At 41.8% G+C, this 20,888-nt stretch overlaps 1 protein-coding gene across 14 annotated transcripts in view; it reads left to right on the forward strand.

Moving 5' to 3' along the window:
* LOC127664680 (T-cell ecto-ADP-ribosyltransferase 2-like) overlaps window positions 1-20,888 on the forward strand; it is a 154,146-nt gene that overhangs the window by 37,156 nt on the left and 96,102 nt on the right. The window contains exon 1 of one of the 14 annotated variants that reach the window (XM_052156853.1): window positions 14,970-14,991. The exons of 12 other annotated variants lie outside the window; for them this stretch is intronic. The gene's annotated coding sequence lies outside the window, so the exon portion shown is untranslated. Of the gene's footprint in view, window positions 1-14,969; window positions 14,992-20,888 lie in introns of those variants that run through there. One more of the 14 variants, XM_052157064.1, reaches the window with a different exon arrangement.

Raw genomic sequence — 20,888 nt, forward strand, 5'->3', positions numbered from 1 at the left:
ATAGTCTGTCAGTTACCTACTTTCATGTCACTACAAATGGTCCAGTTCATATACTCTATATTGGCATATGACTATGTGATACCATGCCAGTGCCTGGGTTTCTCTCTGTTAATGAATCCCTTTTCCAAACACAGTTTAGACTTGCTCACTACTAACAGGACACAAACAGGTAATGGGGGAAGTGTTCTCAGCTTGAGAGCATGTCTTGCAGTTTAGTGCATTAGTGCAGCAGTGTGGGAAGCAGGAGGTGTAGGCCGGTGTCTCCTGACCAGACTGTATGCTGCAGCATCTGGGCAATAATGTTGGCATGATCTGAGCCAGCCAGGAGGAGGTTGGGTGAGTAGAAGCTTGAGCCTCTTAGTTAAACTGAAGACTTAATTTGGCCTTAACAAATAGTCTCACGTTGACAAGTTGAGCCGCAAACTTCCCTTACAGTATGCTCTACCCCAGCTAGACACACACACACACACACACACACACACACACACACGAATTCTGCTTGGGGTTTAAGAGGTGAACAGAGAAATATGATGAGGTTTGTTTAATGGCATACTGTACTGGAACGCTGAAGACCTGCAGCAGATGTAAATTCCAAGTCTTGTTATAATTTTTTAAGATTGTGAAATCATCAAAATGCATATGAATCAAGTTTTAATATACTGTCTGGGTGGATGAGACTGTCATTGCACCATTTTGTTCTGTGGGTTCTCAAGTATGTTTTCAACAGTACAAGAGCTCTGTAACATTTAACATTGAATAAAAAGTAAACCTATGGGGGGGAAAAAGAATTGTCCCTTGCAATCATATGACACAATCAGTTCTAGACTGCCTTGAGACCTCCTCTGCCAATGCCATTAATTTAAAGCTCTTCAATTTAACCTCAGACAGTTTGTTTTTGTAGAAGGACAGAAAGCAGCCACATCTTTTGCCAAAATATTATAAAAAGTGCAGTTAGTTATATTCTTTTCTGAAACTTACTGAGCTGGGGTCCTCACAGGTCAAATCTCCCTTAGCACCATTGTCTTCCATGCTCCTAGTAGAACGGCCTGTCAAGCCTTGCTTAAAATGTGGAACTGCTTGACTAACCCAGACCCCAAAGCCCACACCAGGCCAACAGGCAGCAGGGTCAGTCCTGCCTCAGTGATCCTCCACTCGGGGTTCCAACCTCTGACTTCATCATATTTCTATCACTGTGAAGAGCAGTCCATTTGAATTTGGCAATCCAGAAGAAAATTCTCTGTTACCTATGCTATCTTGGTGAGTTTGAAGTTCTGTGCCTAAATGATTTCTGTATACAGGCTGGTGTAGTTCAGCAATTTTTTTCATGATCCAATGTCTCTCAGTAGCTTTTGTTTTTCGTTCATTAGCATTCAACAATTTTTTAAAAAGATTTATTCATTTCTTATATGTAAGTACACTGTTGCTGTCTTCAGACACACCAGAAGAGGGCATCACATTGCATTGAACATGGTTGTGAACCACCATGTGGTTGCTAGGAATTGAACTCAAGACCTCTGGAAGAGCAATCAGTGCTCTTAACCACTGAGAAATCTCTTCAGCCCAGCATTCAAGAAATTTGAAGTCTTACAGAAATTCTGTGATTTTATGAGGTCCCATTTGTCAATTCTTGATCTTAGAGCATAAGACCAAGACTATTGATCTTATTGGTGTTCTGTTCAGGAACTTTCCCCCTGTGCCCATGTCCTCAAGGGTTTTTTCCAGTTTCTTTTCTATTAGTTTTAGTGTGTCTGGCTTTAAGTGGAAGTCCTTGATCCACTTGGAGTTGAGCTTAGTACAAGGAGATAAGAATGGATCAATTCACATTCTTCTGCATGCTGACCTCCAATTGAACCACCATTTGCTGAAAAGGCTATCTTTTTTTCACTGGACGTTTTCAGCTCCTTTGTCGAAGATCAAGTGACCATAGGTGTGTGGGTTCATTTTTGGGTCTTCAATTTTCTGTAAGGCAAAGGACACCATCAAAAGGACAAATCGGCAACCAACAAATTGGGAAAAGATCTTCACCAACCCCACATCTGACAGAGGGCTAATATCCAATATATACAAAGAACTCAAGAAGTTAGACCCCAGAAAACCAAATAACCCTATTAAAAATGGGGTACAGAGCTAAACAGAGAATTTTCACCTGAAGAACTTCGTATGGCTGAGAAGCACCTTAAGACATGTTCAACTTCATTAGTCATTAGGGAAATGCAAATCAAAACAACCCTGAGATTTCACCTCACACCAGTCAGAATGCCTAAGATTAAAAACTCAGGAGACAGCAAGTGTTGGTGAGGATGTGGAGAAAGAGGAACACTCCTCCACTGCTGGTGGGATTGCAAACTGGTACAACCACTCTGGAAATCAGTCTGGTGGTTCCTCAGAAAACTGGGCACAACACTTCTGGAGGACCCTGCTATACCACTCCTGGGCATATATCCAGAGGATTCCCCAGCATATAATAAGGATACATGTTCCACTATGTTCATAGCAGCCCTATTTATAATTGCCAGAAGCTGGAAAGAACCTAGATGTCCCTCAATGGAAGAATGGATGCAAAAAATGTGGTATATATACACAATGGAGTACTCTTCAGCCATTAGAAACAATGAATTCATGAAATTCTTAGACAAATGGATGGAGCTGGAGAACATCATTCTAAGCGAGGTAATCCAGTCTCAAAAGAACACTCATGATATGCACTCACTGATAAGCAGATATTAGCCTAGAAACTTGGAATACCCAAGACACAATCCACACATCAAATGATGTTCAAGAAGAAGGAAGGAGTGGCCCCTAGTTCTGGAAAGGCTCAGTGCAGTAGTGTAGGGGAATACCAGAACAGGGGATTAGGAAGGGGTGGAGGGGGGAACAGGGGGAGGGAAGAGGGCTTATGGGACTTTTGGGGAGGGGGAGATCAAGGAAAGGCAAATTCATTTGAAATGTAAATAAAGAATATATCGAATAAAAAAGGAGAACAAACAAACAAAAAAAAGAAATTTAAAGTCAATAAAGCAGTATGTAATCTATCTCTGGTGAGGGGATTATCACTCATTTTTGTTTATTAAGCATCTCCTTTAATTTACAGGTAGATTTCTCTACCATTGTTTGTCATATAGGAGTGTGTGATCTACCCATAATATGCTTTACATTATCATATGCAACCGATTCATTTTACTAGAGACATATGCTGGAGCATTGTCAGTCTTAATTTGTACAGGTATTCCCATAATATCCATAACTTGTAATAAATGCTTAATCACAGAATCAGCCCTTTCAGAATTTAAAGCAGTAGTCCATTGAAATTTTGAACATATATCTATAGTATGGTGCACAAACTTTTGTTTGCCAAATTCTGCAAAGTGGAACACATCCCATTGGCTAAATTTATTTGTGTACCAGCAGGGTTACTTCCTGCAGGAATTAGAGTTTGAGTATAAAAAGAACAAGTTGGATATTTCCTTGTAATTTCTTTGACTTGTTGCCAAATGATAGAAAAATATTTCTTTAAATCTTTCCTGTTAACATGATATTTTTAAAAATGAAATTCTGAAGCTTCTAATGTATTTCCTAGCAATAGCTGATCAATTTTATCATTACCTGTGCTAGAGGGACTGGCAGACCTGTATGGGGGTGTGATATGTATTATGCATAATATATGGTTTCTATTTCTGATTATTCATTATAGTTTAATAGATAATGAAGTTAATTCAGAATCATTCTAAATAGTTCAACAGTTTCTACATGCAAAAACCACTCTTTCTACATATTGAGTCACTTATTAAGATATTATGAAAATCTAATAACACCAAAAGAATTATATATAATTCTGATATTTGAACTAAATCATAAAGGACTCTTAACCTTACCTTTTTTCTCATATATAACCTGCCTTTCTTGAATTTTTGCATTAGCATAATCTGGATGGGTATCAGAAATTGGAGTCCCTTTTATTATATGAGGGAGAATCCAATTAATTCTTTTTACAAAAAGAAGTTCCTTCCTTTCTGGATATTTGTTGTTAATTTCTCCCAAAAAATTACAGCAAGCTCTTTGTCAATGTTCATTTTTTGCCCACAATGAGACAATCTCAGTCTTAGTAAAAAGTACCACAGTTTCAGAGAGATCTATTCCTGCTTTAAAAAAGTCTCATTTCTCATTTTATCATCAATTCAGAAACTTTTTCTATATTGGCTTTTTATTTTTTGCTCTGTGTGCTAAAAACCTATTCTAAGCTATGACATTTCATCTGCATAAGAATTCCTGTGGGACACTGAGTAGAAGGCAAGCCAACTAAAACCCAGGCGGTCTTTGGATCAAGATGATTTATATGTTTAGTTTGTAATTTCTTTTCTACCAGAACCAATTCCCTTTCTAACCTCAGCTGTTAATTTTCTTGGAGTATTTAAGTCTTTATCACTTGTAATATTTGAAACAAATTACCTAGCTCCCCAGCAGTTAATCTAAATATAAATTGTAACCAGTTGATATCTCCCAGAAATTTTTTGGAAATCATTAAGTGTTCTTATTTGATCTTTCCTGATTTGCACTTTCTATGGTCAAATATTTTGTGGACATATCATATATCCTAGATAATTAGTAGAATCTGCTCTTTCTATATTTTCAGGGGCAATTTGTAATTCCCAACATGTAGTTTCACTTCTGCCAAATCATACTTAGTAACTGAGGTATGTCAACCCAGAATATGGTTTTTGTACTTAAAAGCTCATTCTGAGAAAGGCTTGATACTACACCGTAGTCCCTAACACTCACTGCAGTTGATGACTGTCTAATAAAGACTTTCTATTGGCTAAAACCCATGCCTGAGCAGACTTCTCTGATGGGTCCCCACAACTCCTTCTTTAAATCCTTGACTCTAAAGCCTGAAGTTAGAGGCTGAAGCTGCTAAGTTCTGCTGCTTGATGGGCCTGGAACGAGGCCCCAACATTAAAATACTTTTTCTTCAGCTTTCTGTTTTTTTGATAGTTTCCTTCAGTGCTAAAGCTTTCTCTTAATTCCTTTTCTTCAGATGGAAGATTAGCTGGGTGACATTTGCCTTGAGCTCATCCTTCCTTTATTCCATTCGGCATTAGGCTTTTCTTTAATTTTTTTTTTTAAATCTCCTTCAGCACCCGTCTTACCTCCATTACACCTGACATCCTGGTGCTCGTTTTCTCCTCAGTCTACATTGTGTCTTCTCCCTTGCTTAGCTGCTCCTTTTCCTTATAGAGCTGCGTAAGAACGGTCCCCAGCAACCATATGACACAATCAGTTCTAGACTGCCTTGACTCTTCCTCTGCCAATGCCATTAGTTTAAACCTCTTCAGTTTAACCTCAGACAAATTTTTTTGAACGGGGACAGAAAGCAGCCACATCTTTTGCCAAAATATTACAGCAAAGTCCAGTTAGTTATACTCTTCACTGAAACCTACTGAGTTGGGGTCCTCACAGGTCAAATCTCCCTCAGCACCATTGTCTTCCATGCTCCTAGTAGGACAGCCTGTCAAGCCTTGCTTAAAATGTGAAACTGCTCTACTAACCCAGACCCCAAAGCCCACACCAGGCCAACAAGCAGCAGGGTCAGTCCTCCACTCGCGGTTCCAACCTCTGACTTAATCACTTTTCTATCTCTGTGAAGAGAAGTCATAAACACAACAACTTTTATAAAAGAAAGCATTTAATTGAGACTCATAGTATCAGAGATTTAGTGCATTATCAGCATGGCAGGAAGCATGTTGGAACTCAGACAGTCCAGGTCCTGGAGAAGCAGCTGAGAGGTCTACACCCATATCCGTGGGTGGCAGTAAGAAAGAGACTCTGGGTGAATGGCTTTTTGCAATCTCAATGCCCACTCCAAATGGTCCTTTTCCTGCAAACAGGCGGCACCTAATAATCCTTTCAAATAGTCCCACTTTCTGGTGGCCAAGATGGAAACCTATGAGCCGACAGGTGTGTGGAGAGTCTTATTGGGGTGCCGTGCTACCTGGCAGTAGCTTGACATTGACCAAGGACCAGAGCTCAAGCAGGAATCTGACATTAGGGCATAATAGGGAAGTAAGTTAAGGCAGGGATTTTTATCTTAGTGTGGAACAAGGGAAACAAGCTTCAGGCAAGATTCTGGGCTTGGACAAGGAAGTAGGCTCAGGTATTTTGCTCATCCTTACACACCCTTGGAAACAACTGTCACTGAAGTTATGTGGAATTTTGCTTACTGCCTTGACAGTTTTGTGTTTACTGTCTTGCTTATTCCTTATTGTACTACTATTGACTTTAATTCCTGCATGTAATTAAATCGGTATAAAAATGGATTGAGAATTATTAAACCCGCCCTTCAGTCTCAGAATGGACTGGGGTCATGCTGCAGTTTTGTCTAATTGTCTCTTTCTTTTCAATCCTCACTCCCTTGCTGGAGAACCTGTTGACTGACTGAGCGGGCTTGGTCAGGTGGTGCTTCAATATCAGGCTCCAGAAAGCAGGGTACAGTGATGGACACCGAGGGAAAAGGAAGCGCATGCAGAGGAAAAGTGGGCCAGCGGTGATAAACCTTGTAGAAGGACAAGGTGAAGGAAAAGTGTGTTCTGTGTATGTGTTTAGAGTCATGCTAAAGTTTAGAGAAGCGAAGGTTCTTTTTTAAGGTGCTTTTAGTCTTTGGACTCTGTCTAGAGACAGTTTACACCCTAGACATAAGAGAATGGGCTAGAGAAAAGCAGTCCTTTCCGACTGTCTGGGAAGCTTTGGCAAAAGAGAAGGAAAATGAACTTAATCTGTCTCAGAGCTCTCCTAGGGACAGAAGGAGGTCTGGAGAAGTCCTGCCTCCTCTGCAGCCTACTGGAGGAATGTTTGATTCTGGGTCCCTTCAGAACCTCTAATTCTCTTCCCTCTCTGCCTATTGTATGTCCTTGGTGCACAGTTTGTCTATGTCTGTCAAAACTGACTGTTTTATGTTAAGTCCATGTTTTCATTTTGTGGTTTGATTGTTCATGTTTCATGTTCAAAAGAAAAAATGGTTAAAACTTTATCTGTTGTTTGTTCACCCTTTGATTTAGTTTTAACTAATTTCATAAAAAGAGAAAAAGAGAAAAAGAAATAAAAAGCAGTCTCAATCAGCTTTTGGAGACTGACACCTTTAGTTAGGAGTCTGGCACAGCTGAGAGGCCCTGCCAGGAGCTTCTCTGTACAAGCTGATCTTAAAGGGGCCAGCAGCTTCTCGGCTTCTACGGTAAGGGAGCTGGTGGCTGTTTTTCCTACAAAAATCTCTGTGATTGTGATTATTGGGTTCATCAGGTAACAAGGAGCTCCTCTCTTGAAATTACAGCTAAAAAGATAAGAAAAATGTTGTTTGGTCAAATTTATAAGATGTATGTAACCGCTTCATGTTATTTCTGATTGGTTTTAAAGGTATAAATATATCCTGCATGTCTTGGTTATAGAGTGTTGGCTTATAAGTTATTGGGTATGATTAAAAACCAAATGTTGGTAAAAAAGGTTAGCTTGGAACTGGTAACTCAGGGTTGGAGTCATTTTAAACAACAGATGGCATAAACCAGCCCAGGAAGTCAGGCCTCAAAAGATACTTCTAAATTGAGATAATATTTTGTGTTAATTCTTATCTTAGAAATGAAACTTATAAAAGATAGGATTTAGGGCAGTGTCTCTTTGAGGTATCACTGAGGCTTCACTGTCATGCATTTGAGTGTAAGAATTGGCAGACAAAGTTTGTAAAGTTAAAGTAATGCCTTTGGTATTGATTGTAAAGAGAATGGATTGTTTAAAATTGGGTTTTGTTTTCCATAGTTGTAGTTATGCTCTGATATTGGAAAAAAAACTTAACAATTAAAGCTGAACTGCCAGTGTTCCATTGACTGCAGTTTGCAGTCTGATCGCAGGCTCATGATTCTTAACCCACCCATATTTTGTAATTTGATTTCTAGAGTGAAAAAAGATTAACAACAGCTGTGGACAGCATGGGCCTGCTGCCACTTTGCACAAGCTTTATTGGATACAGTGGGAGAAGCAAAATTTAACCCCCCAAGATTGGAAAGGAGATCTTAGTGGGAATTTATTTGTTATCAAACAGGTTCCTGATGAACTGTTTCAGGAATGTATGGACAGAGCTAGACTTTTCGATTGAGACCCTCAAGTAGGGGTTTCTTTTGCTATACAATTGGATTATGAGAATGCTAATGTAGTCTGCCACACAGCCATCCAGCTATCCAAAGCAAAGACAGATTTAAATTGGACCCTCATACAATCAGAGTCTGGCTATGACTGCTGCCTTGCAGGGGTCTAGAGTACAAGTAATGCTTTCACAGTGCTGAGGTGATAAGGAGTGATTTAAGTATGGGGCATAAATAATTTTAGGAAATATTGTTCAAAAAAATTAAAGACAGACAGGTAGTAGAATTGCTCCCCTGGAATCTGTCTTCACGACAGGAGGGGTCTTTTTTGGGCCTGGCCTCAGGCAATAGTCTCAGATAAAGAAATATTTACATTTGAAGTTGCAAAGCTCAGAGCAGCCTCAGAGGCTTGCATGGCCCTCCCTGCCTAGGGAAGTTTTTTGGGCCCTCACCTGGCCTTCAGCGAATTCCCCTTAGGCCAAGGCAGCATTATTGCAGATATATCAAAGTGTTGTTCAAAATAAAGTTCAAATTTAAGATTTATGAAAGGATAATGAGGCCATAGAACTTACAAAGTCATTAAAATCTGGTCTACCTACTACTTATAGAGTTATTATGGATTTGGAGAATTGTTTTTATGTTATTCCTTTGCATACTGATGATGGTAAAGTGTTTGTGAAGTGATATCATTGGAAAGTTTTGCCTCAAGGAATGGCTAATAGCTTCACATTATGTGAGAAAAAAATTTGTTTTGTTTCTGTTTCAATACAAGAAGCTAGGACTTTGAATCTTTCAGTGCATATTATTCATGGAGTTTTACTACAGGCCTTTGCTCTTACAGTTGGCTTTAAACTTTTGGGGGTAGTTGTTGCTCCAGAAAAGATTCAAAGGCAATATCTTTTTCAATATTTGGGATATCAGTTATATCCTAAACGAATTGTAGCACAGAAAATTCAAATAAGGAAAGATAATTTACTTACTCTGAATGATTTTCAAAGGTTATCAGGAAATATTAATTGGCTAAAAACCTCATCTTAAACTTACTTAAACCTCTGTGTGATACCCTCAAGGGGGATGCAAATCCTAATTCCCCTAGACAATTAACTAATGAGGGAAGAATAGTTTTGCAGAAAGTAGAGGAAGTAGAGGAAAAGTAGAAGAAAGTAGAGGAAGCTATTAACCAACAACAGATACATTATATAGACTATGATCAATTATGGGCTGCTTGCATTCTTGCTACAAGTCACGTGCCAACAGCAGTCCTTTGGCAAAAGTGACCTCTAATGTGGATTCATCTTTCTTTGTCTCCAAAGAATGTTTTAACACCTTATTATGAAGCTGTTGCTGTGTTAATACAAAATTATAGGATAAAATTGAAAAAATATTTTGGGAAAGAACCTGATGAAGTATTTATTCCTTATTCCAAACAACAATTAAATTGGTTATTGCAAAATACTGATATTTGGCCTATTGCATGTGCAAATTTTCTAGGCAAAATTAATAATCATTATCCAAAAGACAAATTGTTACAATTTGCTTCTATGCATGCTTTTATATTTCCTGTGAATTTACACATGCAGCCCATAGAGAATGCGCTCACTGTATTTACAGATGGCTCATCTAATGGGAAGGCTGCATATGTGATTGAATCACAGGTTCATTCTCTTGAATTTCCCCCTGCTTCAGCACAAATAATCGAACTATGTGCTATAGATGCTGTTTTTGAAATACTAAAAAACCAAGCTTTAAATTTGTATACTGATAGCCAATATATAACTCATGGCTTACAATTACTCGAAACCGTTCCTTTTTTAGATACTGCTAATTCTCAAATTTTGCAATTATTTATGCAAATACAACTCAATTTAAGAGAACATGCAGTTCCCTATTTTGTAGGCCATTTAAGAGCTCATACTGGATTGCCAGGACCCCTTAGTGAGGGCAATGCCACAGCAGATTTATATACCAGGAAGGTTATAGGTCTTACACAGGAACAATTAGCCAAACAATCTCATTCTTTACATCATCAAAATAGTAATAGCTTGAGATGGCAATTTGGTATTTCTAGAGAATGTGCACGTCAAATTACAAAGACTTGCCCTGAATGCCCTCAATTTCTACCTGTACCACATAATGGTGTTAACCCTAGAGGACTTATACTTAATCAATTATGGCAAATGGATGTTATTCACATTTCTGATTTTGGAAAAATAAAATATGTACATGTGACTATTGACACCTTTTCAGACTTTCTAATTGCCATTTCTTTACCAGGAGAAGCAACTAAATACGTAATTAGTCATTGCCTGCACTGTTTTTCTATATTGGGTGTTCCCAATCAGATTAAAACAGATAATGGAATTGGCTATTACAGTCAAGCACTGGAGATGTTTTGTCGACAGTTTAATATAACCCATATTACTGGGATTCCTTATACTCCTCAAGGACAAAGTATTGAGAAACAGGTATTGTGGAACTTTAAAACAATATCTTTATAAAATAAAAAAGGGGGAGTTATATCCTCCATATATACACCACAAAATTATTTAAATCATATTCTTTTTTATTTTAAAAATTTTTAAAATTTGGATGCCAAAGAATTCTCTGCTGAGTGTCTATGGCACCCTACATCTAGGCATTGCTTATACCTAGGTGAAATGGAAAGGATCCACATACTGGTGTATGTCATGATCCCAATCAGGTATTTAATATGGGGAAGAGGACATGTTTGTGTTTTTTCCTCAGGATGCTGAGAGTGCTAGCTGCCAGAGTGACTGCTGTGACATGCTGATGCTGGGACAAAGAATGATGCTGACCTGTGAGCTTGCTGAGTGACCTGACAATGGTGACAGAAAAGCTGTTTTGGACATTTGTTCCTGACCCACCTTTGCTTGCCTATATCCACAGTTTGGACAAGTTGGCTTGCCTCAAGCTTTTAGAACTTGTGGGACAGAGAACATGGAGTCTGGAAACTGACTTAGAAAAATTAATCAAATAGAGAAGTTGTTATAATGATGACTCTTCTCTATCCTTTAGTGTGACCAGTTAGTCTGACTCAATCATGGACTGGTATAGAAATCAATCCAATATTGGAAATGACAGTCTTCATTTGGAAGGCTGGTTCTGGACATTTTCAGAGACATATTTGGAAGTTAGCTGCAGTTCTCTATGATGTTATGTTAGCATTTGATAAAATTGGGACAGGATATGATTTCAAACGAGTGTTAGTGCTCCTAATTTTTTATTAATTGGTCATGTCAAAATTACTTTTGTCTCTTCTACAGTATTTAATGTAAGCTGTATTAATTGTACACTTTCTAATTGTGTTAGTGTATTGAAACCTAGCATGTCTGTTATGGTGGCCTATCAACCAGATTTTGTCTTATTACCTGTAAATATTACAGGACCCTGGTATTCTGAAAAAAGCTTGCAGGTACTGGAGGAAGTGAGTCAGGCTTTAAGCAGGAGCAAGAGGGAAGTGGGCTTGATTATTGCTGGTATAGCAGCTTTAATTGCATTGATAGCTAGCGCCACTGCCTCTGCAATTGCCTTGACACAAGAAGTTAAGACAGCTAATTTTGTTAACCATTTAGCAAAAATTTTATTAATGTTCTGAGTATTCAAGAAGACTTAGATAGACGTTTGGAGCAATGGATTGATGCTCTTTATGATACCATTCAAATTATTGGAGAGCAGCAGGTCCAGAGTTTAAAAGTAAGAAGTCATCTTGAGTGCCATGCTAAATACCAATAGATTTGCATTACTTCTAAAGTTTACAATGATAATCACTATAATTGGGAAAGGGTTCAAAAACACTTTTAGGGTATTTGGCATAATTCCAACATCTCTTTGGATATTTTAGCTTTGCATGCTGAGATTATGAATTTAAAGAATGCTGCTCCACTGAGCTTTGATGCTGCCGATATTGCTGGCAAAATTATCCATAGCCTGAAGTCAGTAATTCCATCCTGATCAAGCTTTAAGAATGGCATATATGTCTTAATCAAGCTAGCCCTTCTTGTCCTGGAGATACTTTTATTCCTGCCCATTGTGTTAAACCTTGTCTTTAACAATATTAAGCTGTTGGCAGCCAAGGTACATGGCTTGAAACTGAGAACAAACCCCCAAACAGAGTCACTAATATAACAGGCTGGCAAGCCAAGGACTGGTAAGATTCTACACAAAGCCTTACTGACTTAAGACAGAGACATGTGCCAAAAGGCCTTGTTTATTAATAAATACTAATAAGGCAGTGTTTGCTTATTAGTAAACACTAAAAGGCCATGTTTGTTCAATTAATGCAAATAAGCTGCGCATGAGCCTGACGACGGGTAAGGAAGGCCCTCTGTGAGAACAACCTAAAACAGGCTCAGCCTTGTTAATGAAATAAAAAAGGGAGACATGTGGAGAGCCTTATTGGGGTGCCGTGCTGCCTGGCAGTAGCCTGACATTGACCAAGGACAAGGGATCAAGCAGGAATCTGACATTAGGGCATAATAGGGAAGTAGGTTAAGGCAGGGATTTTTATCTTAGGGTGGAACGAGAAACAAGCTTCAGGCAAGATTCTGAGCTTGGACAAGGAGGTAGGTTCAGGTATTTTGGTCATCCTTATAGACCCTTGGAAACAACTGTCACTGAAGTGACGTGGGATTTTGCTTACTGCCTTGACAATTTTGTGTTTACTATCTTGCTTATTCCTTATTGTACTACTATTGACCTTAATTCCTACATGTAATTAAATCGGTATAAAAATGGATTGGGAATTATTAAACCTGCCCTTTAGTCTCAGACTTGACTGGTGTCATACTGCAGTTTTGTCTAATTGTTTCTTTCTTTTCAATCCTCACTCCTGCACTGGAAAACCTGTTGACTGACTGAGCGGGCTTGGTCACGGGTGCCTTTCTAATTTAAACCACCACACACCTTGACTCCATTTATGCACCTAACCACCCATGATGCAGCTGGCTTCTATCATCAGGTAAGGTGTGTGTAACACAGAATGTTGAGTTTTAAACTCTCTCAAGACACTTTTGTCACCTCCTTTTTACAACCACCTTCCTCTTCCTCACACCCTGGCATATGGAGGTTTTGTCTATTTTGCCCCTGAGAGTTTTCTGATTTGGGCTTTGAGCATCTTCCTGCTACAGTAGCCACTCTTAAGATCCTTCCTACTTTTTTTTCTATTTTGGGGATCAGGTCTTATGTATTCCAGGCTGATCTCAAACATGCTATGGAGACAAAGCAGTCCTTGAACTACTGATCTACCTACCTTCACCTCACAAGTGATGGGTTACAGACATAGAAGTCACCATACCTGGGAACCCTTGCAGTTTTCAGGTTGTCATTAGGATTTCATGTCATTAGTCCAATATCAGTCATAAGGACCATACACTGATATTCTGTTCAATATAACAGTATGAGACTATACAATAGTGTTAGGGTAAACCAAGGCAGTAAGGTCTGCTGAGCCAGGATTGTCAGATAGGTCTAGAGCAAAGGGAGAGTTAGGGCCAGGAGCAGTGATATTATAGTCTCAGCCACTGAGGAGACTTGAGAACAAGACTTCATGGCAGCCTGGGTAACATAGCAAGACTTTGTCACTAAAAAGAAGGATGAGGAAGATAAGGAGAAACAGCAGCAGGAGGAGAAGGGGAGGAAGGAGGAGGAGGAAGAAAGGGAAGAACGAGGGAAGGGAAATAAGAGGAGGAAGGAAGTTAGGTTTCTCACTTGTAGGATCCGAGAAGTTGAGTTCCCTTGAAATATATGCCAGCACAAGCATACTCTCAGTGTATTTATATGAAAATTCACTGACAAATAATGCAGGACACATAAAAGTTCCCAGGGGTATTGTTTCAGTGGAATCTCTCTCTTTCTCTCTGTCTCTCTCTGTCTCTGTCTATCTCTGTCTCTCTCCAAAGTACCTTCCCAAAACATGGTAGAACATGAGGTTATAGAATTTTGGCCACCTGGTCTGTTACTGCGTTTTCTGTATACAATGTCACCTGGTCTCTGTGTGTTCGGACCTAGGAAGATGATGGAGTCATTGTAAGGATTGGCAGCATCAGGCAGTTCCCAGAGGAAACTCTAAAATTAACCCTTAGTTCTTGTGCTCTAGTCATGTGAGACACTTGTAGCAACTAAGGATTCAAAAATGAGCTTTAAAATTGGTCACTTCTGTTTACCATTCCCTAGGGTCCCTAAAGGGATCAGGTAATATGGTGGGAGTTTTGTTTTGTTGCCAGGGTCTCACTGTGCACATCCTGGCTTGTCTAAAATTCACAGAGATCCTTCTGTCTCCCAAGTCCTGGGATTAAGGTTTGAGCACCCACAACACACACACACACACACACACACACACACACACACACACACACACACAGAGGCACACGCACATACACATTCCTGTGGAGATTACAAAAAGGCCCAAACTCTTTAAGGAAAAGATGCCAAGATAGGGGTGTGTGGTTTGGTTCATAGAATGATTGCCCAACAACATGAGGGCCCCAGGATCCATTTAAGCATCAATAAATCTAGTTCTGTGGCAAGAGAATCAGGAGTTCAGATTATCCTCAGCTACATAGAAAGTTAGAGGTTTATCTGGGCTAATGGGACTTTTTCTCAAACAAAAGCATATCTCCCGAAAAACAAAACAAAACAAAAGAAAACTTAGAACAAAAAATAGATGGAAAATGGAAAAGGTACACAAACAAATACAACTTACACGATTTGTTTAGAAACTGTCTTGATGTTCTCCAACTCAAACCTGAAACTGAAAGCACATTGTCCAGGGGATAAAAGGGCCACAGCACTGCTTTCTGTAACACTTGCTTTGAGAAGAGGACAGAGACCCAGCTGTCAAACATCTTCTCAGGTATCTAACTGAAAGGAGTTAGAACTTCTCAGAATACATAATTAAGGCAGCGAACAGACCTAGAGAAGGGAACAGAACGGTAGAAACCCGGGCATGCCTGTACAGGCCTGAGACAAGGCTAGTAACTGACTGACCATAAAGATAAGGGTCTGGCCCGGATAATATCTGCCGTCATGAGCTATCTGGACTGGCGACACCATGTCCCCCGCTTCTTTACCCATGGTTTGATGTTAACCAGACTGCCTGCTAACAAAGATAAGCCTCCTGCCCGTCTACATTGCTGATGCACAGATCTGCACGTACTACCTGCTGATATAATTGTGTGCCACTTCCTCCACCGGGTGCGCACCATCCCGAGACTTGAGTGGGGTAACCCGGACGGGGGGGGGGGGGGGGGATCCTACACTGTTGGGGTTTTGTCTAAGCTCCACCCCACACCTACCTGGCAATAGCCAGGTATGCCCCACCCCAGAGATCTGGCCCACTATAAGAGGGGCTACTTGCCCCTCCTCTCTCTCTTTGCTCTCCGCTCTCCCACATACTCTCACCTCTCTGCCCCTGGGGCTCTTTCCCCCCCCCCCCCACGTGGTCATGGCCGGCCTCCACTCTCCTTCCACTCTCTCTCTCTCTCTCTCTCTCTCTCTCTCTCTCTCTCTCTACCTCTCTTTCTCTACCACTAACTCCCATCCCCTATTCTGAATAAACTCTATTCTATACCATGTCTGTGTGTGTGTGGTCCCTCAGGGGCAGAGTTGCCCAGGCAAGGGCCCGCCTGGACACCTTCCCCCACGCCGCCTAGCCACACTCACCTAACCCCTATACTCCCACCTTTAAGCCTCATCATCCTGCTAAATCCTTCATTGAATCCTTCATTGAATCCTTCATACACTAACAACTCTGAACTCTGACTTGTGAAAGGGAAGGTCTCTAAAGTGGAGGAGACTCGAAAAAAATCTGAGGGCTGGAGTAAGCATAGCGGTGGGGTCCATGCCTGAAAGTCAGTCCTGGGTAAGAAATAGCCCAGGTAAGAAGAGATGGGGTCAGATCTAGAGAAAGGCAGAACAGGCATGAGGCTATAAATGTTTCTAGAAACTTAAAAATATAATGAAGGGCCATACAGTTTACCTTCCAGGTCCTGCAGGATGCAACGGGCATCCAGGCACATAGTCAGTCTCTTATGTACTTAGACTTTTTTGTTTCTGTACTTCCTGGGCTTTTAGGCAAGAATATGGTTAACCTTAAGCAAGTCCCCTTTTCCTCCCAGCTACACAGAAACATCAGCTTCTATAATCTGCTTTATTTATCCACTTTTACTTCCAGAGTTTTAAAGGATATGCTTTTAAAAGATTCACAGCTCTTGCTGTATAGCGCAGTCTAACGCAGAACTCAAAGTCCTACTGCACCAGCACACAACAACCAGATCTCCTGCTTGTTGAGAACATCGGCTTATGTTTTTTTTAGTGTAGGATCTTGGAGATTAAGGGTAGATATGAAGCAGGAGGGACAGAGAGAAGGACAAAGGGAAGTGGGATGGGGATGACAGAAGAGAGTGTGGATGGTTTTTCTTTTCTATATTCTTTGTTTACATTCCAAATGATTTACCCTTTCCGGTTCCCCCCTCCCATGAGTGCCATAAACCCTCTTTGTCCCTCCCCCTCTAGCATTGAGCTAGGCTTTTCAGCCTCAAGGTCAACCTGCTACATTCCTGGCCACCAGCCCCCAGCTTTCTGCTTGTGTTAACCCTGGGCTTTGTTCTTCAGAGAACAATACAGCTGCTTTCAACTGGAAGTCATGTCAGCCTCAGGGCAGTCTCACCTGAAAGCATCCTGGACCAGTTAGACTTGAAGTGCTCTGATCGCAGCAGGCAACCTGCTGAGATTGGAGCCAACGAGTTCTCAGATCTCTCCTTAAAATCTGGGGGCAGGGATTTCTTCCGAAGGCTATATATTGACTAAATATTATTAAAGCTTTGGTCATGATCAGCGAATGCCATCCTGACTCATTCTCTTTTGTCGCCTCCCCGTACATCCCCAGAATTCTCTTTCAGGTCTCCTGTTCACCTGTAGCTTCTAGCAGCAACACCTCTTCCCTCTGGCCATTCCACAATCAACCCCCTCCCACTTTTCTGTCCTGATAATCCCCAACAATACTGCATCAAGCCTTTCCAAGACCAGGGCTCTCTCCTTCAAACTTCTTGGGAATAATTTGATATGTTAATTGTGTCTTGGGTATTTAGAGCTTCTGGGCTAATATCCACTTATCAGTAACTGCATTCCATGTGTGTTCTTTTGTGATTGGGTTACCTCACTTAGGATGATATTTTCCAGATCCAACCATTTGCTTAAGAATTTCATGAATTCATTGTTTTTTAATTGCTGAGTAGTATTCCATTGTGTAAATATACCACATTTTCTGTATCCATTCCTCCATTGAGGGACATCTGGGTTCTTTCCAATTTCTGGCTATTATAAATAAGGTTGCTATGAACATAGTGGAGCATGTGTCCTTATTGCATGCTGGGGAATCCTCTGGGTATATGCCCAGGAGTGGTATAGCAGGGTCCTCCGAAAGTGTCATGTCCAGTTTTCTGAGGAACTGCCAGACTGATTTCCAGAGTGGTTGTACCAGCTTGCAATCCCACCAGCAGTGGAGGAGTGTTCCTCTTTCTCCACATCCTAGCCAACACCTGCTATCTCCTGAATTTTTATTCTTAGTCATTTTGACTGGTGTGAGGTGAAATCTCAGGGTTGTTTTGATTTGCATTTCCCTGATGACTAAGGATGTTGAACATTTCTTAAGGTGCTTCTCAGCCATTCGAAATTCTTCAGGTGAAAATTCTTTGTTTAGCTCTGTACCCCATTTTTAATAGGGTTATTTGGCTCTCTGGAGTCTAACTGTTGGGGTTTTGTCTATGTTCCACCCCACACCTACCTGGCAATAGCCAGGTATGCCCCGCCCCAGAGATCTGGCCCACTATAAGAGGGGCTACTTGCCCCTCCTCTCTCTCTTTGCTCTCAGCTCTCCCACATACTCTCACCTCTCTGCCCCTGGGGCTCTCCCCCCCTCCACGTGGTCATGGCTGGCCTCCACTCTCTCCCCTCCCCCTCTTTTCTTTCTCTTCCCCCTTTCCTTCCTGCCGGCTACCCCTTCCCCTTCTTAAATAAAGCCCACGTTGAGCTATCTGGTCTAGTGTGTCTCATTGCGGTTCACGGTTCCACCGCAGCCCGCGGCCCGGTGCCCGGGGTGCGCACGTGTGGGCCCGGTCAGCAGCGGCAGCCAGAGAAATCAACGCAGAAACCAACACTGGCGAGCCGACCCAGGAGCACTCCCAGCATTCCCTCCCTCCCGCCCGTGCTACGACTGCCCGCGCCACTGCTTCTTGCACCGCCACAGCTGCAGCCGCTGCCCACAGCCACCGCTGCTGCCTCCCGCACATGCTGCTGCACTGCCTGCTGCCCGCCGCTGCCCCACGCGCCACCGCCGCCGCCACACACACCGCCACCACTGCCACTTGGTTTGCCTCTGAGCCACTAAACCAAATAGTTCCACGTTCCCGGATATCGGATTGCACTTCCTTAGCAAACACCATCGGCCTAAAAAGGTAAGGTCTTTCGGTTCGCTGGGCGGTTTCTTAAGTTCAGAAGGGACCTGGCCAATCTTTTCTAGTGCTAGGAGCCTCCTCAGCTAACACTCGTTTTACGACACTCACAACCCCAGGTGTCTCCTACTCCAGAAGTATTCCTGAGTCTCCCCCAACTGGCTTCCAGCTGTTCACTCAAACCCTGGCCAGGTGGGATACTTCTTCCGGCTTTTGCCTCAGCTCCCAGGGGCCCTCACGACGGTCTGGACCCTCTGGCTTAGCTGCCGTTATTTGTTATATACACTCTTCGGGACGCCGATTGTGTAATAACAATACCCCCACACACCTGATGGGTAATAGAGAGTCTTCGCCGGTACCTCCAGGCACCCCACTGGGATGTCTCCTGGAAAATCTCAAGTCTCTGAACTAATAAACCTCTGCAATAAGGTCTAGACAATAATTCAAAATGTCCACCTAATGGCACCCTAGATCCAATTGTTTTAAGGGATCTTAATACATACTGTCAGCAATCCGGTAAATGGGACCGAATTCTATACGTTCAAGCTTTTATCTATCTCCGGTCTAAGCCTTCTCTTTGCGCTGCCTGCTCCCCATCAGTGTTCCCACACCCTTAGCTCATTTTACTCCTATAGCCTGTGTATGTTAACAAGCCTAAATCTGCCTAGACACCACAATTTTATCCATTGCTGCCAGCTTTCTTTCTGTGATCCTAGCATCTTTACTAACCAAGGCAATATACATTCCTTTACCTATGCAACCTGTCAAAGCTACTTAAAATTTCCATTCCTAGTCTCTCTTTAACTATTGCTCTCCTATCTTGCTCTCAATCTTGTCAGAAGTTTGCTATTAGATTTAAGACAGACAGAATTCCCAAAGGCCTGACAGCTTCTCCTAGGAGGTCTCAGAAGAAAGATAGACACCGCCACAGGACGCTGCCTGAAAGTTCAGTGGACAAAACCGGATACCTTGAGTCAAATGACTTAGCTAAACAAAGGTAAGCCATTTCTCATGTCATAGGTATCCATTCCACAGAGAAAAGCCGTGCATCTTCTGTGCTTGAAAGCCAGACTGACAGCCAAAGCCGCCATGGAGACCAGAGACCACAAAGAACTGCTGGCTACTGGAATCTGTCATTCTTTAATAATATAACTGCTAAGTTATTGTTTATTCCTCAGACTTCTGACTACATTGACAGCTAGACAGTTATCTCCTTACCTAAACTCTGTTTCCATTAAATGCTTCATATTTCCTCTTCTTGCTCTGTCACTGTCCCAACCTTCAATTCTATTCCTTCTGATCCACAAAGGCTCATCTTAAAGACTGTTCATGTGGTTAACTCATGTTGTTATCTCTTTAATAAACTTGTTAGCTACAGGAACCTACCCAAATCTACTGCTCATGGACCAAGTAGGCTCCATCCAGATAAGTACATCTGCCCAAGTACCCACTTTACTACCTTTCCAAAGGGTGGGATTCCTCTGGGTTTCAATTGTACATCTTAAGAAAATTTTCCTTTCTCCCAAATGTATTTAGTCTTATTCCCTAACTATACTAATGTGTTACAACATCTTGTTAAGTCCAGGCCCTTGCCATATCTAGGACAGCTCCAGAGAAGCAACCTTCAGATGCTCCAATCTCCTCTCAGCTTCTCCAGACGCAGACAGCTTCTACTGGACCTGTTCTCCTAACCTATCTTCAAATGGCTCTACAAATCCTGGACAGCAAAGAAGCAGCCAGTCCTCCTGAGACTGGACAATCACCCCCCATACCCCTTTCTCTAGGTTCCCCAGAGACACACCGCCCCAATGTCAGCATGAAGCAGCCAGATCACAACAACGACCCTATTCCTGCTTCGCCGTATTCGCCGTCACTTTTCTTTTTTCTTTTTCTTTTATTAATTAACCAAACATTGGGGAATGTTGGGGTTTTGTCTAAGCTCCACCCCACACCTACCTGGCAATAGCCAGGTATGCCCTGCCCCAGAGATCTGGCCCACTATAAGAGGGGCTACTTGCCCCTCCTCTCTCTCTTTGTTCTCTGCTATCCCACATACTCTCACCTCTCTGCCCCTGGGGCTCTCCCCCCCCACGTGGTCATGGCCGGCCTCCACTCTCTCCCTCTCTCTCTCTCTCTCTCTCTCTCTCTCTCTCTCTCTCTCTCTTTCTCTCTCTTTTCTTTCTCTTCCCCCTTTCCTTCCCACCGGCTACCCCTTCCCCTTCTTAAATAAATCCCACGTGGAGCTATCTGGTCTAGTGTGTCTCATTGCGGTTCATGGTTCCACCGCGGCCCTCGGCCC

The sequence above is a fragment of the Apodemus sylvaticus genome, chromosome 1, assembly GCF_947179515.1.
Source record: "Apodemus sylvaticus chromosome 1, mApoSyl1.1, whole genome shotgun sequence".
Taxonomy (NCBI): Eukaryota; Metazoa; Chordata; class Mammalia; order Rodentia; family Muridae; genus Apodemus; species Apodemus sylvaticus.